We start from the raw sequence: 21,994 nt of genomic DNA, 5'->3' as shown, positions 1-21,994 counted from the left end.
AATTGTGTTCAGAACCTAAAAGAATGAGCAATGGAGACAACACTAATAAGGTTGCAAAACAGGCTCATTTGAAAAGGTGGCATTCAAGTGGGGGCTTGACTAATGGATTGAATTCTCTTTCTTTTTGGTTTTAGCTTGGTGGTTTGTGATAAGGACATTGGCCAGCAGAATTCCTAACTTCCTTCCTTCCTGTTCTTTTGCTAAATTCCTTCCAAATAGTCTTAATGATCCAACAGAGTATGGTAGACAGGATTCCTGAATTCTGGTGTTCACACCCTTGTACAATCCTTACCCTTTAAATGTTGGCTGGATTTACACACTTACTTCTAACAAATAGAATTTGGCAGAAGTGATGGCCTGCCACTTCCAAGTTTAGGTTATACAATGCCTGCGGCTTCTATCTTGACTTCTCTCTCTTTCTCTTAGGTCATTTATCTTAGGTGAAGCTAGCTTCCATCTCATGAGGCAGGTCTATGCAGAGACCCCCATGGCGAGGACTGAGGGCTGTCGGCTGCTAAAAGCCACCTAAATGGATTTGGACAAGGATCCGCTCAAGATGAAATGGCAGCCCTGACTGACAGCTTCCCTGACAGTGCATGAGTGACCTTGAGCTAGGGGTGCATTCAGGTTCATCCAGGTTCCTGAGCACCAGAAACTATGAGGTAATTAATATTTGTTGCTTTAACACCTAAGTTTTAGGTGATTTTGTTCTGCAGCGATAGATATCAAATAGAGCCACATTGGTATGATTGTCTATGGGTCGGTGTGAGTTTGCTTCTCTTTACTGGTGAGTGGGGCAGATACCATTGTATCTAGACACATATTCTTTATTAGACTAAATAGCCAACCCCCATTATGGCCTTTCAGGCCTTTTCACACTGGATTATAATTGTTAGTGGATTATTTATATCATAGAATGTAAACTCCACAAGGAAACTTGAATATTTCATTCCTTTTCCTTACCTCAGTTTCTAGCATATCACCATCATAATATGCATGCATAAAGCATTTACTAAAGTGTTTTACTTTCATTAACTTCATCATTGTTATAACCCCCTGCAGAAGGTAGTATTATATCATCATTTTGTAGATGAAAAACAGAAACAGGAAAGAATGTGCTTAAAGTAGTGCAGCATGTAAATGGAGGAACCAGGATTTGAATCCAGGCAGTCTGGCTTCAGAGTTCTTACTAAACATTTGGGTTTCAGTAAGGGAATGGAATTGACGTGTGCCTTCTCATTACTCTCCCTGGGAGCTGGGAACCTCTCTGCTACTCTAACTTTTCACTGGTGTTTTTATAGCCCCTTGAAGGGTATTTGTTGTCCACATCTTACAGCCTAATTTTATTGGACCATTTATGCATATTCTAGAAGCATCTTATTCCCTTTCCACTTCCCTATTTAATCTGCTAAGCCCTTCACAGAAGGCTAGGCTTTCTTCTATCTTTTGGAGTCATTTGTGTTTTAAGATAACACCCTTCGTTAGGCATGTGAGCATGTGAGTTGCAAGCAAAGCCTCTCAAAGGTCAATTTTTGAACAATCATCAATTTAGGGAATCATGTAACCATCAACTTCTCTTTAAAAGTATCTGAAAGTCTCACAGCAAAATCTTTAAGCTCATCATTTGACCTGAGAATCTCCAGGGGACTCTCTGACTCTGGGTCACCATACTGAGACATTTCACATCACAGACTCACATCACTTTGGCTGCTGAGGTCCAGACTTCTTCAGAACAGATAGTGTGGCTTCCTTCCAGTTCGTGATTGTGCCATGAAAAAAAATGATTGCATTTCTTTTTTAAAAATGTTGGCATTTATTTTTCCCTCCAATGGCTTAATTTGGGTTGTGATGTAAAAGAGAAGTGTGGAACAAAACTTTGAATAAAAAAAATTTGACTCACTCTCCCTAATGTCACCCAGGCTTGGTTTGGCCTTGATGAATTCAGCACTTTAAAGGGTATGTCAACACAATAAATTTTATGCCCTCAATAAAACTTGTGAGTGAACTCAGTGAGAAATTCCAAGGTCTGGGGAGGCAATTAACGTTTGAAATATATATTGAGTTGTTTACTGCGACATTTTATGTGGCCACAGAGCTGTATCCAAGATGTGACGAAGGAAAAATCTCCCTAGGAAATGCAAGGTTTGCTGTTCAAATAACATTGACGTGTCAGATTGTTCCTTGAATATAGAGGAATGTAAAAAATGGCTACCAATGAAAATCCAATTCTTTAACCACATCATGCCATTCTCCTTGTTTTCCGCTCCAACTGGCAAGAATCTTAGCAACACTGGAGATGTCAACATCTCAGCAGCCTAATTTCACTGGACCACTTATATCACTTGCTGTACATGTGCAGGGGTGTTTACTTATTTGATTTGACCTGAGTTCAAGTCCCAGCCCTGACATCGTAGTCAATGTGTGACCTTATATGAGTCAGATTATCTCTGTGGACTTCATTTTCTGTTGTGAGGATTAAATGAAACATGTTATAAAAACACTCTGTTAATGTGATTTACAATTTAGAAAATCACTCTTACTCCTTTGTGCAACACTCACAAGCTCTTTCTGAGGATGATGCTAATAACATAGAGTGTGGGAAGATCCCAAAATATAAGGTATATATATTAGTCAGTTATTGTTACATCGATGCTGCATGACAAACAACCTTAGAATTTCATCGTTTTCCAACAATATTTACTAATTATGTATCTTATTATATAAATTTACCTGTTTTTTTGTTTTTTGTTCACTGGTCTGTGGGTTGGCTGGGATAGCAATGCTTCAGAAGGATACAAATTGAATTTAGGTTTATTCTACGTATACTGCCTTAGACATGGACAATGGCAGCATTTCAAGGGGGATAAAAAACACAAATGCCTGTTAAATCCTAGGCTCTAAACCCATATATTGTCACATTTGGTCACATTCCACTGGTCAAAGCCAGTCATGTTACTGGGCCCCACATCAGTGGGTCTGGTAAGTATACTATATTGACAGTGATCCATAGCAAGAAAGAAGTGAGACTTGGGGAAAAATAATACCACCTACCATACAATATTTGTATAAATAAAAATAAGGAAAGAATCTGAGGTCATTATGTAAACAAAAGACATCTAAGAAATATATAGTTTTCTCTCTTCAGATAATTACCACTTCAGATAATTTTAATTGATCTTCTACAAGCCAAATAAGAATTGAGTTCTTTCTCTTCCTTGTATTTGATGAAATCATAGATTCCTGTTCTAGCAGTGACTCATTTTTCTTTTCAGAAAGTCATAGACTTATTGTTCAGGGTCTCTGGAAACTCTTTGGCTGACTGTGAAATGTCTATTTTATCAGCTCATTTTAAAATATCAGTGACTAGTCAAGATAGTAAAAGAGTTAAGTATTTACTCATCTCTTCAAATCAGGTGTGCATGAGACCGGGCATCAGGAAGAAAGCTAGGGTTCCAGTCCCAGCTCTGCCACTAAATTTGGATAAATCAGTGATATTCTCTGGGGATAATCTATGAGGAAAGAAGCTGGGAAAGCTTCAGGGCAAATCATTTAATGATGCTAACTATTCTCAGTAATTTCTCAGCACAGAAGTCATTGTCTAAATAAGCATTCCTTTGCAACTGCAGTCTAGCCATTTTGCCTAAAAGTTGGCAGATGTGAGTTGCCCCAGGGCATGAACATTTTAAGGAAGATATTTTAAATGTAGTGTTTAAAAAATCTATAACAATTATGCAGGGTTTTTTAAAGTTCATAGAACAATTTCACTGCTTTTTGCTCATTAAATACTTGTTTTTCTCATTGTTGAGCCAGTAATTTCACTTCTAAGGAAATAATCAGAGATGAGGAAAGAGGTTTATGTGCAAAAATGTTCACTATGGCACTTTGAAAAACTTTAAGTGAAAAATTTGATAGAACCTAAATGTCCAATAAAAAGGGGCTGATTAGGTAAATTATTATAAATCTACCTAATGGACCATAATGCAGATGTTAATATAATATTTTAAACAATTTAAATGACTTAGGAACATTCTCATAATATAGTATTTGATAAGATACATAAGAAAACAGCAATATTATATAACCATTAATTCTTTAAAAATGCATGTAAGAATATAAGGAAATTCAGAAAAATATAAATAGTGGTTAACACAAGATTGTGATAATATTAGTGCTTTACATTCCCTTTATACTTTTTCTACATTTTATGGTTTTGACAACAAACATTACATTTTATTTTTTTATTTTTATTAAAACAATACATGTACATAGTTAAAAATTTTTTTAAATCTTTAAAAGCCTATAGTGAAATAGTCTAGCTCTCTAGAAATAACTATGCATTCTTTTATAGCTATTTCTTTGCATATCTCCTTCCATATGTCTATATATTACGCTTGTACCTCTGCTGCTGGAATCACGAGTTTCAGAAATTCTCTTTTGGCTTCTAGTTATGATGGTTGATAGTTCAACTCTCTGAAATCAACTTCCTCATTTTTTCTTCCATTCTTCATTTTCTCAATTTGCTATGTTTCATAATACTTAGTTAAATCAATAATTATCTTTACATTATGATGACTATGTGAATATTGTTCATGGCTGAACTATATTTAGTCTCCTCCATTTGTATTTCTCTTGTTCTGAATTCCCCAATTGCTCTGTCAATACCAGTCAACAATTTTCCAAACATACAGACATAGTCCCAAACATACTATAGGTTTTATCCTTTGTCCCTGATGACAGCTTCCTGACCACTCTTATTGGATGGTTTACTCTTTAAGTCTGTAGCTCAATATTGTTCCAGGACTCAGTATTGTTACTGTTGCTCATTGGTCAAGTTGGGTTCCTTAGATCCTGTTTCTTCCTCTTTCTTTATTTACTCCTTCCTTTTGGTAGAGTACATCCATTCGTAGCTTCCTAAGAAAGAGTGCATGGGAGATAAATGTCCTTCCATGTGTAAAAATGTATTTTTTGTAGACCTCCCTTTGATTGATGGTTTAGCTGGGTATAGAATTTTCCCTCAGACATTTCAGGAACTTTCTGTCTCCTACCACTCACTGTTGCTGTTCAGAAGTGATGAACTTATGGGTCCTGAGCCACCAGGATGCAAGCTGAATGGGACAGAGATGAACAGAAACAGCCTGGACCAATAGTCTAGCTAGAAGGAAGAAAATGAATAGATACAGAAAGAAATACAAAGACAGTCAATCACAGAGGCCAAATTCCAATTGAATGTTAAGGATGAAAGAATCAAGTAGGGAACTACTGTCAAGTAGGCAAGAAATGTAGCTCAGAGAAGTTAGCTCAGGCATACCCCACATTTCTTGCAGCCTAGATTCAGAGTTCAGGGTGTCAAAGAAGCAGAAATTTCCAGGTAACAGGACAGCTGATCTGAGCTGTGATCCAAGGAGTGGGCTCTGGGCTCAGGTGCATGCCCTTTGCTGGAAGTGGGTTTATCCTGTGCTGACTGCCCCCAGAGGGAAATCAGAAGCCTTCAGTGACATGACCTCTGACCGAGACAGACAGGCAGAGCTCCTGGGACCCAAGCAGAGGCTCAGAACTTGATCTTGATTAAGGCATTACAAAAGCACTCTACATCCTCACTCTTTTCTTAAATTCCAGTTGGAGGAAAAAAACCCCACTGGTTTTAGCCGCAAGACTTCCTGCAGTCTCCAGATCAGCCCACACTCTACCACCAGTGTCTGCAGGGAATAAAATCAGTTCTGCAGGGTTGCTGATGCCAAAGGTTATATACACCCAGAAGTCACCATTCTGATCTTCATTTAAACAGCAGTGCCCCCAGAGCTGGTGTGGCTGACCTTACTCTCCCAGAGACATATGGGAAAGACAGACTGATAAATAGGTTTGGGTCTGAGGTCACATGTGGTGTCCATACAGAAAGCGATTTTGGTGGAAAGGAAACAAATTAAAACTTCCTAAAGCTCTTTATTGTCTTCAAACAGCTTAAACCAAGATATGCAGGAAATGCATGCTCCCCAACCCCTCAGCCTTTTAAAGCACTGACCTTCTTCCAAATTAGTTTTCCCAGAAGTTTGAACAGCGAATCAATGGGAAAAGAAAATGATTTGAGATCACAGTTGAACAGCAGGGCAGATTTTCAAAGTGTTTTATTGTCTTCCAAGAGTGGATACGCTTGACTAGAGTTAGTGGCTATCTGCCAGGGAGGATTTCAAACTCAAGAACTCAGCACTTCTGTCTTCTTGGACTCTTCTTAGAGCACCTCTTCTGCTCTAACACGTACACTTTTGCCAAGGTCATTGCTACCCTCTGGAAGATGAGGTGATACGGTGTTTAAGGCAGACTTGCAAATAAGCTCCAGGCCCACAGAAGAATTTTTTTTTTTGGTAACCAGCCTCAGCTTCTTTTTAAGATAAACTCAGGTTTAAGTTCAGGTTTAAGATAAACTAAGATAAACACAGTGAAGCAGTGTTCCTTTGTTCCCTTAACATGATGCTCAGTTGTAATGAGGGACTTTCGTAACACACATTATAATTCTGTTGAGTCCCTGTTATGTGCTAAATTATTGAGTTTATCAAGGATTCCTTGATAAGATGGTCTCAGATGCTAGAAATATATAAGTGAGAGAATAAAGCTAGAAAAGAGTAGAAAATATTACCATTAGTACTACTCCTATACCACCATTAACTACTACTATTATGAGTATTATGTCCGCCACCACCACAACTACTATTCCTACCAGTATTACTATTTAACTGCCGTTACTATCAGCAGCTGCCTTTTCACTTGTAGCACCTTCTGTGCATATACCATTTTATATATATAACTTTATATTCACAAAAACCTACCAGTGCAGGGAATTTTGGACTCCAACTCACATGTGAAGATCTCAAGGCTTAAAGAGATTAAAGGTAAATTGTCCAAAATCACCCAGAAAGAGGGGAGAACCAGGTGTGAAGCCAAATGTCTTTGACACTATTTATTAACCAGAATGCCTTACCAGGAAACACACACACACCAAAGCAGTAACAATAGATTCCTCTGGCTGGCAATTATAATCCCCACATGAGAAGACATGGACAGTACGAACACCCACAAGGAGACTCTCAGTCGGGACATGGGCCCGGGGCTCCTTCCGAGCTGCCCAGCCGGGTTTCTCTCTCTCTTCTTCTCCCCACACTCAGCTCTCAGGAGCGCACAGAGGCTCTCTGATTGAGCACACACTTTCACTTAGCTGACCTATTTTACTTTAAAAGGAAAATGTGCTAATGCCCTAGATTTTGGAGAAGACTGACACATCTCCGTTTATCTTTCTGCTCACTCTTCTTATTCTAAACCCCAAACTCAAGCTGACAATTTTCCTTCTTGACAGGCTTTAGGTGAAGGACCCTGGGGGTTTCCATATGCCTTCCCCTTCCTCCTGCCCCATCCTCATCTCCAAATTTACACACGATACATTTACTGCTGAACAGAGTCCCTAAGAGGGAGGTCGGTTAGTTATGCCATTTGATAAACACACAGGCTGAGTGCCTAATAGTATTACCAACCGAATTCACTATTCTCTCTCTGTGCACCCTTTCCACACCTAACATCTTCACAGTCCTAGGAGATGGCACCCTTCCTGCCCCTCTGCAGTGGCCGATTGTGAAAGCTCAGGTGAAGGAACTTACCCAAGGTCATCAGCTCTAAGTAGCAGAATTAGGACTTCATTATATTGTGCAAAATAATTAGAACTTGGTGGGAATAGTTTTGTGCATGTATGGGAGAGACTAGACAGAGAAACAAGACTCGGCTCCTCACTTCAGTCATGGTGAAAGATGGGGACACAAGTAAACGAAAGCTTGACTAAGGACAAGGGTGGGTTAGGAGGTGGGGCAGGAGTAAGAAAACAGGCTGAGTTGGGGCTGAGTATGAAATTCACCAGCTTCAAGGACCAACATGCCTAGCGAGTTATACCGTTGAGAGGCCACTGGGCTCATCCGGGCCTGAAGACAGAAACAGATGAGAGAGGACGGTCCGTGGACCGCATGAAAGCTCTTGCTGTAGACAGTTTTAAAGAAGCCAGCTCTGCGCTTTCCCTACTGGCTGCTCTTCTGCGTGATGGAAGTGTTCTCTGTGCCCCATAAACAAGGAGCTCAAAGGCAACAGCTCTTTGTCCTAGTCCAGAGGCGTCAGGTTCTCGGAGTCTCAGCCCTAAGAGGAGCTTTCTTTGGGAAGGAGCCACTCATTATGCCCAAAGAACTACTTCAAATTATGCCCGTCCTACGCTTGTTTTATTTTTTTGTTAAAAACCACATTTTTTGAGGTATGACATTTCTAGAGATCTACACAACACAAGGCTTCTATTTAACAGTACTGCATTGCACATTTAAAGATTTGCTAAGCAGGTAGATCTTATGTTAAGTGGTCTTGCCGCAAAAGAAAAGTATAAATGAAGAAATAAAAGAGGCAGGAGGAAGCTTTTGGAGGTGATGGATAAGTCAGTGCTGACTTTTGAGGTTGTAATGAGAGATGAGAGCTAATCAAGCTAAGAGGGGAAGTTGCAACTGGCTGAAGAAACAGAAAGTGTTAACTCTGTCTCCCATTATTTCCCCTAAGTAGGGAATGGTAGCGCCCATTGGGTCTCTCCCTACACCTGGCTCCCTTTCCCTACACCTACCTGCCCCCCTCTGTCCTCTCTGCTTATCCCCTGCTTCAGCGCTCCTTGAGGGAATGGAATGCTAACTGGATTTATCAGAGCAGGAGATGCTGTTTACTAATGGGTGGGGACACTGTCATTAAAAGCTCAGACCCAAACTAAGTCAAACCAATTTCTTCTGGTAGCCTGGTCACAAAAGGCCTGAGTGTGCAGGTCATTGAGTGTGAGGGCATCTTGCAGCCACGTAGACGGTGGTGAAAATCTGGGTGCTGGATTCAGGTATAGGTGGGGAGGTAGGGGCTCCAAGCCTATGCAGTGAGATCCAACTCAGCTTTATCAGAACTCTGGATTGAAGTTGTTAACCTTAAAATTGAAACTTACCTCACCAGCAAAAACAGGTTTATTTGGGAGCAGTAGAGAATTACAATCTGGGACATGCCAGCTACAGCAGGATGGAAGCCACACAGGGAGAACAAAGGAGAGAAGCACTTTTATAGAGGAAGGGGCTGATTTAGGAGGGCTGTTTCTAAGCACAAAATCTGTTGGAGTAAATTGGAGGTCCCATGTATCATGGCTTCTCATTGGCTGGGCTGTAGGGAGGTGGAAGGTTAGCTAAAATAGTATGGCATCAATCTCTTCCAATGGGACCTGAAATTTAGAAGGATTGATGGGCCTGCCAGCTTCTTCTGCAGGCCTCCCTATGCCATGTCAGTGAGGTTTCCCATAATTATTTTTCAAAAGGTCACCAGGTGCAGCCATTGGTAAAATGGTGCTTTGATGCTTATTCTCAAACCTTCCATTTCTTCTGGGAACATTCTGGGGTGATAAAACTCTGTGCTCAGGTGGCCAAGATTACTGTCCATAGCACCTTAAAATCTCGCCTTGGTTTGAGCCCTGTGCATGGTCTCACCGCTGTGCCTTTACTTACTGTTCCGTCCTCCTCTGTGTTGTCATTTTCTCTTCCCTGTGGGTCCATATCCAATCTAGCCTTCAAGGTTTAGCTCATCTGCCATTTTTGTCTTTTTTCTGATTCTCTTGGGGAGAAAAAATCGCAAAGTCCTTAGTTTTACCTATTTATTTTAATGGCACTCTTTCTATGTCAATTTCCATATTCCTGTCTTTACTGGTCTGTGGGTTTCTTGCGTGTAGAGGTTGTGTGTATCTGATTCATCTATGTGTGTTCAGCGCTTAGTGAACCACTGGGTAATAATTAAACAAAAATTTTGGGGGTGCCATTGTTGTGCCTGATGCTGTATTAGATTCTAGGAATATATTGGCAAGATTCCTGGCCTTAGAAACATATAGCCTAGTGGGAGAGACAGACATAAGTGAAAGAATGACAGAAATAACTCTAACACCAGATGTACACAAGCCCTTGAGAGTGTGTAATAGGGAGCTGATCTCCGTGGGAAGGTCAGTGAAGGCTCAGGATGAAGTGAGGTCTGCAGGAAAGTGGGCCTCAACAGGCAGAGGAAAGGTTGTACAAAGGTAGCAGGGCAGATTGTACAGCATGCTGGGGAAGTGAAGAAGTAGAGGTCAGTGTGGTAAGATCAGCATGTGTTAGGGCCAAAGAGACAGAAAGAAGGCTCAAGAAGTAGAATTTGTGACAGTGTTAAAGAGTTGGACTTCATCCCATGATATCATGTGCAAGGTACAATGTAAGGGACTCCCTGAATACCCACAGATTCCTGAAAAGACAGTTGGGTCTCCATAGAGGGAAACTGGTCCTCATCATCCTTAAAATGTGTGCACTGATGAAGTGGGCTTGGATTATCTTTTTCACAAGCCAGGGATTGCTCTGTGATGCTGAGGAAGATGTGATAAACAGAGAAAACTCATCAATGCCATCTTTTTTCTGTAGCTTGCCTTGAGGGAGGTAAAGGAAATACAGTCTAGACAGGGAATGTCTTTTAATTTCTATAAGTAAATGGAAATAAATTTAATTGGGCCAGGATGTCTTTATTCCTGTGCCCATTTTAATGATAGCACAGACTCTCGTGGCTGGTTGGACCCCTGCCCGTGAGCTCAGGGTGTTCTGTCTGAAAGAGAAGGGAACTCACATTTGGGACCCTCTCTTAGGCCAAGCTCTGTAGCACACCATCTATTCTTCCCATCTAGCTATTTTATGAAGAACTGTTATTCTCATTTCCAGTGTAATTTCCATGGGGCAAGCGTGGAACAAGAGGAGCCTGAGAGAAAGGGGAGAATCAAGGATGACTTCCTTGATTACTGTTAGGTGATTAGGTGGATGTTCATGTCACAAACACAAAAAGAGGAGATTTGGGGGAGAAACAGATGAATTCAGTTGACTTGTTTGCTTCAAGAGCCCAAAGGACATGTGATTGGATACACAGAAGGTAGTTGGAAAAATGGGCCTGAGCTTAAAGTTGAAGACTCGGAATGATGAAGCCTCACCTTCTAGGAAGCCTTTTTCTTTTGGAGTCTAGGCCCTTTCTCCCTCTCCTCCAGACACTCCCAGCTCCACCTATCAGAGTTCCAAGGGTATGTTTTTAGGCATTGCTTCCCCCACCATCCTGAAGGAAAAGTCAGGCAGACTAAAAGGTGATCCCCGCTGTACCTACACAACCCTTTTCTGTCTCCTCTGACTATGACATCAAGCAAAGCAATGAATGATGTTTTTCTCCCCCTGAAAGGGTTCTGGTCATCAATTCCAGTATGTGTGTGTGTGTTCAACACCTACAAAGCAATTCTTAGACATCAGCTAGGTGTCCTACAAGTCAGCTCAGTTCTGACACTGTCTACATCAGATCCCACAGGTCAAGTTCTCGGTCCTGCAAGACTGCCCCAAACCCACTTTAGACACCAGTCACAGGGCCAGGTCGTTACCTGTACTTTTGACCAACCGGCTAGAGATCAGAGGTTCCCATGTCCCCCTTCTTGGGTTTGTTTAATCTGCTAGAGGGGCTGACAGAGCTGAGAAACATTTTGCTTACAAGATCACCAGTTTATTATAAAGGATATAAAGGAAGAGATGCACAGGGCAAGGTACGGGGAAGGGGCCTGGAGCTTCCAAGCCTCCTTCAGGAATGCCACTCTCCCAGACCTGCTGCTGTTTGCCATCCTGGAAGCTCTCTTAACACCATCCTTTTGGGGTTTTGTGGAGTCTTCTTTCTATAGTCATGATTGATTAACTCACTGACTTTGGTGATTGAACCCCATGTCCAACCCCTCTCCCCTCTCAGGAGGTCAGGGGGTGGGACTGAGAGTCCAATCAATTGGTAGGTTCTCCTGGCACCAGCCCCCACTCTTAGGCACTTTCCAAAAGTCACACCATTAACATACTGAGACACCCTGATCGCTCTCAACACTTAGGAAATTTCAAGGGCCTCAGAAGCTCTGTGCCAGAAACTGGAGACTGAATATATACCTCTTATTAAAAATCACAATACCACATCCCTGTATCATTATTGATTTAAATTGTCATAACTTTTTGGAAGTATCTAATTGCTAACAGTTTGTGAAACCTCCAAAGGCTTCATTCATTCATTCTTCACTCACTACTTTGTGCCAGTCACTAATGAACAAGACATGCAAAATCTCAACTGTCTTAGATCTAAGAGTTGAGTGGGAGAGAGAGATGGGCATTAAAGTAATAATAACCAAATAACTGTATGAATTGGATTTGCCACACATATTTTTAAAATTATTTTGTTATCATTAATCTACAGTTACATGAAGAACATTATGTTTACTAGGATCCCCCCCTCACCCAGTCCCCCCCGCCTCACAGTCACTGTCCGTCAGTGCAGCAAGATGCTGTAGAATCACTACTTGTCTTCACCGTGCTGCACAGCCCTCCCCATGCCCCCCCCACATGCTAATTATACATGCTAATTGTAATGCCTCCTTTCTTTTTCCTGCCCTTATCCCTCCCTTCCCACCCATCCTCCCCAGTCCCTTTCCCTTTGGTAACTGTTAGTCCTTTCTTGGGTACTGTGATTCTGCTGCTGTTTCGTTCCTTCAGTTTTTCTTTGTTCTTATACTCCACATATGAGTGAAATCATTTGATACTTGTCTTTCTCCACCTGGCTTATTTCACTGAGCATAATACCCTCTAGCTCCATCCATGTTGTTTCAAATGGTAGGATTTGTTTTCTTCTTATGGCTGAATAATATTCCATTGTGTATATGCACCACCTCTTCTTTATCCATTCATCTACTGATGGACACTTAGGTTGCTTCCATTTCTTGGCTATTGTAAATAGTGCTGAGATAAACATAGGGGTACATCTGTCTTTTTCAAATTGGGCTGCTGCATTCTTAGGGTAAATTCCTAGAAGTGGAATTCCTGGGTCAAATGGTATTTCTATTTTGAGCTTTTTGAGGATCCTCCATACTGCTTCAACAATGGTTGAACTAATTTACATTCCCACCAGCAGTGTAGGAGGGTTCCCCTTTCTCCACAACCTTGCCAACATGTGTTGTTGTTTGTCTTTTGGATGGTGGTGATCCTTACTGGTGTGAGGTGATATCTCGTGGTTTTAATTTGCATTTCTGTGATGACTAGCGATGTGGAGCATCTTTTCATGTGTCTGTTGGCCATATGAATTTCTTCTTTGGAGAACTGTCTGTTCAGCTTCTCTGCCCATTTTTTAATTGGATTACTTGCTTTTTGTTTGTTGAGGTGCATGAGCTCTTTATATATTTTGGATGTTAACCCTTTATTGGATCTGTCATTTATGAATATGTTCTCCTATACTCTAGGGTACCTTTTTGTTCTGTTGATGGTGTCCTTTGCTGTACAGAAGCTTTTCAGCTTGATATAGTCCCACTTGTTCATTTTTGCTTTTGTTTCCCTTGCCCAGGGAGATATGTTCATGAAGAAGTTGTTCATGTTTATATCCAAGAGAATTTTGCCTATGTCTTTTTCTAGGAGTTTTATGGTTTCATGACTTACATTCAGGTCTTTGATCCGTTTCGAATTTACTTTTGTGTATGGGATTAGACAGTGATCCAGTTTCATTCCCTTACATGTAGCTGTCCAGTTTTGCCAGCACCATCTGTTGAAGAGACTGTCATTTCCCCATTGTATGTCCATGGCTCCTTTATCGTATATTAATTGACCGTATATGTTTGGGTTAATATCTGGAGTCTCTATTCTGCTCCACTGGTCTGTGGCTCTGTTCTTGTGCCAGCACCAAATTGTCTTGATTACTGTGGCTTTGTAGTAGAGCTTGAAGTTGGGGAGCAAGATCCCCCCCACTTTATTCTTCCTTCTCAGGATTGCTTTGGCTATTCAGGGTCTTTGATGGTTCCATATGAATTTTTGAACTATTTGTTCCAGTTTGTTGAAGAATGTTGTTGGTAGTTTGATAGGGATTGCATTAAATCTGTATATTACTTTGGGCAGGATTTGCCACACATATTTTAAGAAAGAAGCACTGGGCACTGGTGGATGTAGCCCAGTCTGGTCTCAGTGTCTGGGTGGAGAGACATGCCATTTACTGAGATGAAGAAATTGAGAGGAGGCTCAAGTTTGGGTCTGGCTCTCATGGGGTAGATAGGACTCAGTAGCATCTGGACCTCACTGGTACTAAGCCCAGTCTAAGCAGGTTACAACCATCCATTCATACAATGCTCCCAGCAATCCTAGGAAGCTGGGGGGCCATAATTCTCCCCAAGGCACAGAGGGTGAGGGACTTTCCCAAGGTCACAAAGCTAAGTGGCAGAGCCAGGATTTCAAACCCATGCTGTCTGGCCCCAGAATCCACACACTTGACCACTCTGCATGTTGCAGACTCTCCATGAGGCCTTTTTTTTGACACATTCAGTTAAAGATTCTGCTGAGACATCTAAGTGACAGTTTGAATAAACAGTTTCCTTATTGTTGTTAAAAGACAAAATTCAGCTAAATAAACTGGAAGATCTAAGTGGCTTTATTCAACAATTTGTGAATCAGGCCCCATCCCATCTAGCAAATAGGAAAGAGCTCTGAGAAGCTGTATGAAATGGAAGACTTTTAAAGGCAGAAGGGGGTGGAAAAAAGGAAGTTTCTGGCAAAAAGTGGATTGTTTCAGGAAAGGTCAACTTCCTTTGGGGAAAGGTGGGGGTCTAGCAGGCAGATCACCTCACTAGTGCTGACCAGGTAATTCCAGATTGACTGGTTAAAAGCTGCATGCCTGGGGGAGGCTGAAACTCCAGTAGGTTAGGTATTAAGGCTTAGTTTGCTGATGAGGGGCATGACACAAGTGACTCCATTTTGAGCCTATCATTTCTTTTTCTTACCATCATTTAAGCCAGTCTCAATTGGGATTTCTGTGATTGCCAGCAAAAGCTTTCTAACAGATACAGACATGAATGGATGTCTGAAACTAAGATTTAGGAGAGAAGGACTGGGCTGGACACTCAATCATGATGATACCTTAATGTTCCAGTTCCAGCAATGCATTCTGGGCTATGCTGTCCTCTCAGGGGTCCCTAATCCTTATAGGATTTGCATGGATTGCATAGCATCTTCTAGGAGAAAAAGACACATAGGGATGATGATTCTTTTAAAAACTAAATCCAAAGAGTGTATCTGCCTGCCATGAGGGTAATACCACCCATTCATGGATTCTGCCTTCTTGTCTCCATCCATACACATGCACATAGGCCTTAAGACCCTCTGAAGTGACATTGTATGTGTAAGCTAAGTTGGACATGATGATGGATATGAAAATGGGTTAAGTCTGAACAGCAGGAAAAGTGGAAAGCAGACAAGTGGAGTGGAAAGAGCTCTCAGAGCAACGGAGGCAGGATGCTCAGGCTTAAGCTTGGGCATCGGCATCCCACTTGTCTTGCTGCAAATATTGTACCTCTCCCTTGTTTGAGATCAACTAAGACCGATTAAAACCCTTTAAATGGCTCTTGTCGACAAGATTTGCTATGGAATCATTTTAATGACTAAGCAAACTTATGGTGCAATTTCACTTGATTAAAGACAAAACTAAAACCTGTGCAATTTCCAGCATATATGTTGAGACAGGGACTTAAAAACATCTCTAAGGAGTTCACAGCCTGGACTGAGCTGGAGAAAAGCATGACAGTGGGTGGGTGGTATTCTTGCAGGATTTGCTTTCCTTTACCAAGGCCTCCAGTGTGGGTTTTGTTTTCTTTGTCTTTCACTGGCTTTGTCTGCTCTTTCTCAGTTGTCTAGATAGCTTAAGGGTAACCAAGAAAAACCAGGTGCTATTTGCAAGTCATATTCTATTTCTAGACGTTCTCTGGACTTTATGTCAGACTTGTGACGTGTATTTGTCACTTCCCTGCTCAGATTCCCTCCATGGTTCCAGTCTGAAGCATCCACTTAGTATCGCCAGCATAACTTGCTGATAAGACAGAAATGGGTTTATTGCTTATGATGGTAAAAGAACATTAGCTTGCAATGCAATGGCCGTGTCTCATATGGGGAAAAGGTAAAGTCAGAATTTAATGAGAATCAGAAGTTTGAAGTGGGGTCTCAGTTAGAACTGGGTAAGGATTGTGATGCAACAGTTCAGGATTGTTGGACACACCAAAGTTTGTGTTGATTTTGAGGTAAGGGGTAAAAAATATTTAGAGTATAAGCTGTCAGTGTTTTCCTTGGAGAGCTTATAGGTCTTTCTCAAGTTCTTATAATTCCGAGTATCATATCATTTGTCTGGGCAGGAGACTTTTGGAAAAAGAACGCCATGCAGATGAAATCAGAGGAATAGCGCACAGTCATGTTCAAGTGGACAGTAAGATGTAGCTTTGATTCTCAGAATCCAGGCTGAAGATAGATGGTTCCCCTTCTCAGGCTGCATGGATAAAGTTCAGGATGCTTCTCACACTCACGTGTGAACTATTGTTGGCCTACTTTTTCATCTCCATCACACCTTTCTCTCAGCTTGTACTCTGCAGTTCAGCTCCATTGCTTGCTGTTTGCTCATTATTCCTTCCTACTGCAGGGCCTTTGCACATGCTATACTCTCTGTCTGAAATGCCCTCTCTCTCCCTTCTATTAATGAATGAATGGATGAATTTCTGCCAAGCAGCACTGAATTAGAGCTGAGATTCAGCATCCCAGTTTTATTCCTAAATTCTTTCATTCATTCATTGTTTTAAACACATAAAGGACACCTACTCTGTGCTAATTATGTATCACATACATGCTATCTACCAGGCATGAATCTAATGCAGTGTGCCACATAGGCAAATAAGCCTTGTTCTCATGGAGCTTACATTGTACTGGAGGTAGACAAATAATAAACAAGACAAAAAAGTAAACATACATAATGGTGCCAGGACTAGACTGAAACAAATGAGGCACTGACACTTGGTTGCAAAATTAGGGGAGGGTGCCGAAAACTCACTAATCAATATAATAACATTTTAATGCAATATTTAAACAAAAAATTTAATGCAAAATATCCATGGTGAATAAAATATCAAAATTTTAGGTAAAGACAGATGTTTACACAGCCTGTTAGATAAATGTTAAAGGAGGAAAAAATAAAATCAGAAATGGGGATAGGGAAGTTTGGGGAGAAAAGTGTTAAAATTTTAGGTAGAGTGGCCAGAGAAGACCTCTATCAAGAAGGTAATATGTGAGTGAAGACATGCAGGAAGTGAGGAGCAGGCCATGCCAATATCTGGGGAAAAATTTTCTAGGTAGAGGGAAGAGCCAGTGCAAAGGCTCTGAGGTAGGAGTGTGTCTGGAGAGGAAGCTTTGGGATCAGAGAGGAATGGGTAGAAAAGAGGAATTTGTAGGGGGCAGGAGTATAGGAGATGGGGTTAGCAGGGAACAGAGGCCAAGACATACAAGGAAGGGGCTCACCTAAGTGTTGCCAACTCATCTGAGCTTTTCATAGACCAGAAACTAGAATTTAAAGCAATATTCCTTAACTTTTAAAGACACTCTGCTGTTTGAAAAAAATAAACACTGCACAGGCTAAAGCCAGTGGTTCACTACTGGAAGTGATTATGCCTCCCATGGGACACTGGCAATATCTGGAGATACTTGTGGTTTCACATACGAGGAGAGGATGCTACTGGTAGACAGCACGCAGTGGGGAGAGAGGCCAAGGATGCTGCCCAATGTCTGCATGCACAAGGCAGCCCCAAACAGCAAAGCATGGCCCATCCCCAAATGTCCATAATGCAGAGGTTGGGAAACCCTGTGCTAAACGGAACAGGCCTTTGGATGGAGTCTGTTGATGAGGTCAGGAAGTTTCTACAAAGGAGCAGATGGGCTTAGGGATGGCTCTCTTCCCTCCAGACCTCCCCAAAATGCCTACCCATTTTCTTTCTGCTTCAGCAGAAGTGATATTCCACCACATGCCCAACACTTCTTCTCATTAAATAATCACCACCCACAGCCCCTCATTTCCATGTCTGCAACCACCCCAGGTACAAAAGATGCCCTGTTCACAAGAGGCAGATGGTGATCAGCCAATTACAAGGCTATTAGACCAAAACATTAGTGCCTGTGTTATCTCATCTCTGTGGGTGGTACACTTGAGAGTAGTAGGTTTGTGCCTATTCATTCCTTTAGTCTGAATGACTCCCCAGCCTGATTCTCAGTTCTTGCTGGTAGAAACACAATTTCCTATTCCAAACCAGAATCGTTGATATGGTCTAAGCAGCAGCAATGTCCACTGGTTTGCATCCTGTATTCATAGCTGATTGAATGACCCACATTTCAATAGTCTTTTCCTCATTAAAATGAGTTGCAAGGGAAAACGTTTTGAAGAGACATTTGTTATGCAAGAGTATGTTTAGAGCAACTGTTTTTGGTCAGAAGAACTAGAACAGTAAGCTCAAAAATGCCTCCAGAGGCCAGGCATGAAGCAGGTCATTAAAAAAGACAGTGCTGGGAACTAGGACGAACTGGAGGGGCTCCCCCAGGCCAGGAGTATCTGTCCATCATGTCTAGCCAATACTGCAGAGGGCAGTTGGATCCAGAGTGGCAGGATCTTTTGATTTCAGTAGAGATCTGAAATTTTAAATACTTTTGTTAGTTTTAATATATCCTGCAGGATTTCTCTAACACATATATATTGCCCAGATATGGTTTGTGGATTATCAGATGGTGATCTCTGTTTAGATTCCTGGGAGCCATCTGCTTTCTGCCTATGAGAGTAAATTGGTCCAGAAAGTTAGAGAGGGGCCAGGCCAAGAAGGAAGGGGTGGTGAATCCAAGATGTGACCAATTCAGAAGAAATGGTTTCTCTGCTGCCAAAGCAAAGGGCCATCTACCTCAACAACCTCGTAGTGGCCATGTGTGTGGGGCAACCTACTGAGGTGTGGACCTTATTGGTGTTTCTCACAACACCTTGGGAGAGATTGCCTCCATGTCCAGGTGAGAAACCCAAGTCTCAGAGAAGTTGACTGCTCATGATCATGTGACTAGTAAGAACCTCTTGTGATCACATGACAGAATTTGGACCTGCGTCAGTGAGAGCTTTTTTCTATGTCTCCTTTTGACCATAGATATGGTTTGGCACTGGGGATGAATGTTTCTGAACTTCAGAAGAGCATTTGATAGTTTTTGACCATATCCATGAAGGTGGAATGGAACAAAGTTCATTGGTTGGTCAAATGAGAATTCTAGACTCCTGAAACCTAGAGGACAGGAGGAATAAATTGTCCAATTTATCATGTTCCTGAGCACCTCTTCACTCCTTGAAGGAAGCTGGTGTGAATACCCCCATCCCCTCACCACCGTTAGGTGGTTCCTGTTCCCCACCATTGTCTGGGGTTCCCCAGCAGGACCAGCCTCTGTTGCTCTCAGGAGTCACTTGCTTGATACCCCAACTGGCTTCTTTCCCTTCCCAATCCCACAGCTTCCCTACTTTGGCTCCTCCATCAACTGTGCTTGTATGAATCCTTATCTCAGAGTCTGCTTCTGATTGAACCCAAAGGAAGACATAAAGGAATCTCAAGTTCTTTGTCTTTTTTTGCCTAACTTGGATTATAGTTGCTTCTATTGAAATTAGTCATGTTACCAAGATTTAGCCATCTGCATTTATTCAATAGAATTGATTAAAACAGAATTGAGCACTTGTTTTAACTCAAACTTATTAGTAGAACAATTCAAAAAAGAGAGGGGAGGGAAGATAGAAATCAAAGGGATTTATTTGGTCACAGAAAAGATGCTTGCTTGCTGTGGTCCCGGCCATGTTTGCATTGGTTAAAACACGATTGATTGTCTACAGTGTGGTGCCGCCAGTGATAGGAGGCTCTTGTCTTTCATCTTTCTGTTTAATTTTCTTTCTAACGACTTTAGAGGAAGAACTCTGGCCCTGAAAATTACTTTAGTTGGTAACAAAAAATACCCAGAACCCTCTTTCTATTTCTTTTAATAGTCATTCAGGGCCATAGTGTAATTGAATTAAGACGCTTCTAAGAGGTGAATTACAGGATAATAATTCAGACCTTTCTGTTTAATAGGAGCTGGCCTGTGGCCTTGGGTCCACTAGATCTGAAGGGGTGAATTACTGCTCCATAACTCACAAGGTCCCATTGTAAGAGACCCTGGTCAAAGAGAATTAACTTCTACAATCATGTCAGGCAAAGGCAACCCAAGATCTAAGAGTAAGGAATGAGGGGGACACAGAAATGAATTTGGAAGCTTGGCTCCTCACTTCAAAGAAGCCAGATATCAGAGAATAATGTCAGACTCTCAGTAAAAACAAATGGCATCTCAGCCCAGCATAGCCCTGGGTATTTTTCACCAAAGCCCTGACATGCATGTCTGGAAGCCTCAAGCATTTCAGCCTTTGAGATTTGATGACATAACTGGGCTGTAAGCCTAGCCAGGACATGGGTGAGGTATTCACCAGCTATCTGCATCCTGGAGGCAGAATGGGCTATGATATCCTAGGGCACCCCAGTGTCTTTCTTTCTGTCCTCCCCACAAGCATTTTTCTCGCTGAGTGAAATATCACCATTTTAATTTCATTTGTTTGGGTTAAATGTTAATATCCTTCTATTTCCTTTTTTTTCAAAAAAGGTATTGACAGGATACATAAATAAACGTATAGCACTTAACTCACGGAGAGCTATGAGTTCAGATCTGTGCTCCGCAATTTGCAACCTGTGAAATCTTGGGGAAATTGCTTACCCTCTTTGAGTTTCAAGTTTCTCATCTGCAAAATGGGGATTATAAGAACACTAACTTCTGAGAACTGTCATGAGGATTAGATAGAAGAAAGGATAAAATACATAGCAAAGTGTCTGACATTTTGTGTAAGACTTCAATAAAGAATAAAATTTATTGTTGAAAATACTCTTCAGAGAGTGGCATGCATGCCAAAAATCACATAACTGACTGTGTTCTTTTAAATTCTAGAATATGAATGTCATTCCCTGGAAGAAAAAAAAAGGATGACTAATAAATAAAGTTCAAAGATACCTTTTTCTAATATAGTATCAAGGAGTAGTTTGCCATCTCTGATGTAAATCTGACTTTTGGAAATCTCTAGAAACCTAGAGCAAATCCACCACAACTTCAAATGGTCCTATTTAGTTTAGGAGATTAGTACCATGTGAAAGGACCTGTCCCATTTTCACTCCCTCTCAGACCTCTTCTAGCATCTGTTGACCTTCTGCTATCTGTCCTAAACTTTTACCAAAGATAAAAAGAAAAAGCTTATAATTCATTACAGTTCATTAAAATGAAAATAAAATTTATTTTGCATCGAAATGAAAAAAAATATGATTCGTTTATTATTAGCATATAAATGGCATTTTTTAATGTCACTCTGCCTCAAAATCACTTACATTTTCAGTGATCACAGCACACAAAATTAATTTTTGATAGCCTTTTGTGATTTGGCTGAAAATTCTTATTTCTTTTTGTGCCTTAAACAGCAAACTGTATCCACTGCTATTCATAGCAAATTTTAGATAATGAAGCAATTAAAAATACATGGATTTAAGATCTTATCTCATTTTTCCTTTGGCCTATTTCTGCTTCATTATTCATGAAGGGATATGTTTAATTCAGAGTTAGTAATTGCAGATATTTCTAGTATAAATTGTGCCTTATATTCTTTGCCCATTTCAATTTATTTTAGCAAATCTCTATTTGGAAAAAGTAGTTGAGGGAGGGGAGAATATGAAAAAATGCAGGAACCTCTCTGTATGTGTGTGTGTGGGGGGTGTGTGTGTGCGTGTTGATTAGCATATCCAAACATCTCCAAAATGTTAATAATTTCATTTCCTGAGGATTTACCATTAGAGAGCCAGGCACTGTGTTGAACAATTACATGCAGCATTTCAGTCTTAAGAATAATCTTATGAAAGAGATACAATTAGTGATCCCATTTCTTAGATATGAAGACTGGGGCTTAGAGAAGTTACAAAACTAGGTAAAAGTCACATAGTCAGAAATGACAGAGAACTGTGGTCGAAACTGAC

At 41.0% G+C, this 21,994-nt stretch overlaps 1 long non-coding RNA gene across 1 annotated transcript in view; it reads left to right on the top strand.

Annotated features, from left to right (window-relative positions):
• The first annotated feature begins 446 nt into the window (after window positions 1-446).
• LOC130679130 (uncharacterized) overlaps window positions 447-21,994 on the top strand; it is a 144,475-nt gene continuing 122,927 nt past the window's right edge. Inside the window, exon 1 of the long non-coding RNA XR_008992121.1 lies at window positions 447-662. This is a non-coding gene — a long non-coding RNA (uncharacterized LOC130679130). The remainder of the gene's footprint in view (window positions 663-21,994) is intronic.

Source organism: Manis pentadactyla, chromosome 10 (genome assembly GCF_030020395.1).
Source record: "Manis pentadactyla isolate mManPen7 chromosome 10, mManPen7.hap1, whole genome shotgun sequence".
NCBI classification, from domain to species: Eukaryota; Metazoa; Chordata; class Mammalia; order Pholidota; family Manidae; genus Manis; species Manis pentadactyla.
This window is presented reverse-complemented; position numbering and strand designations above follow the sequence as displayed.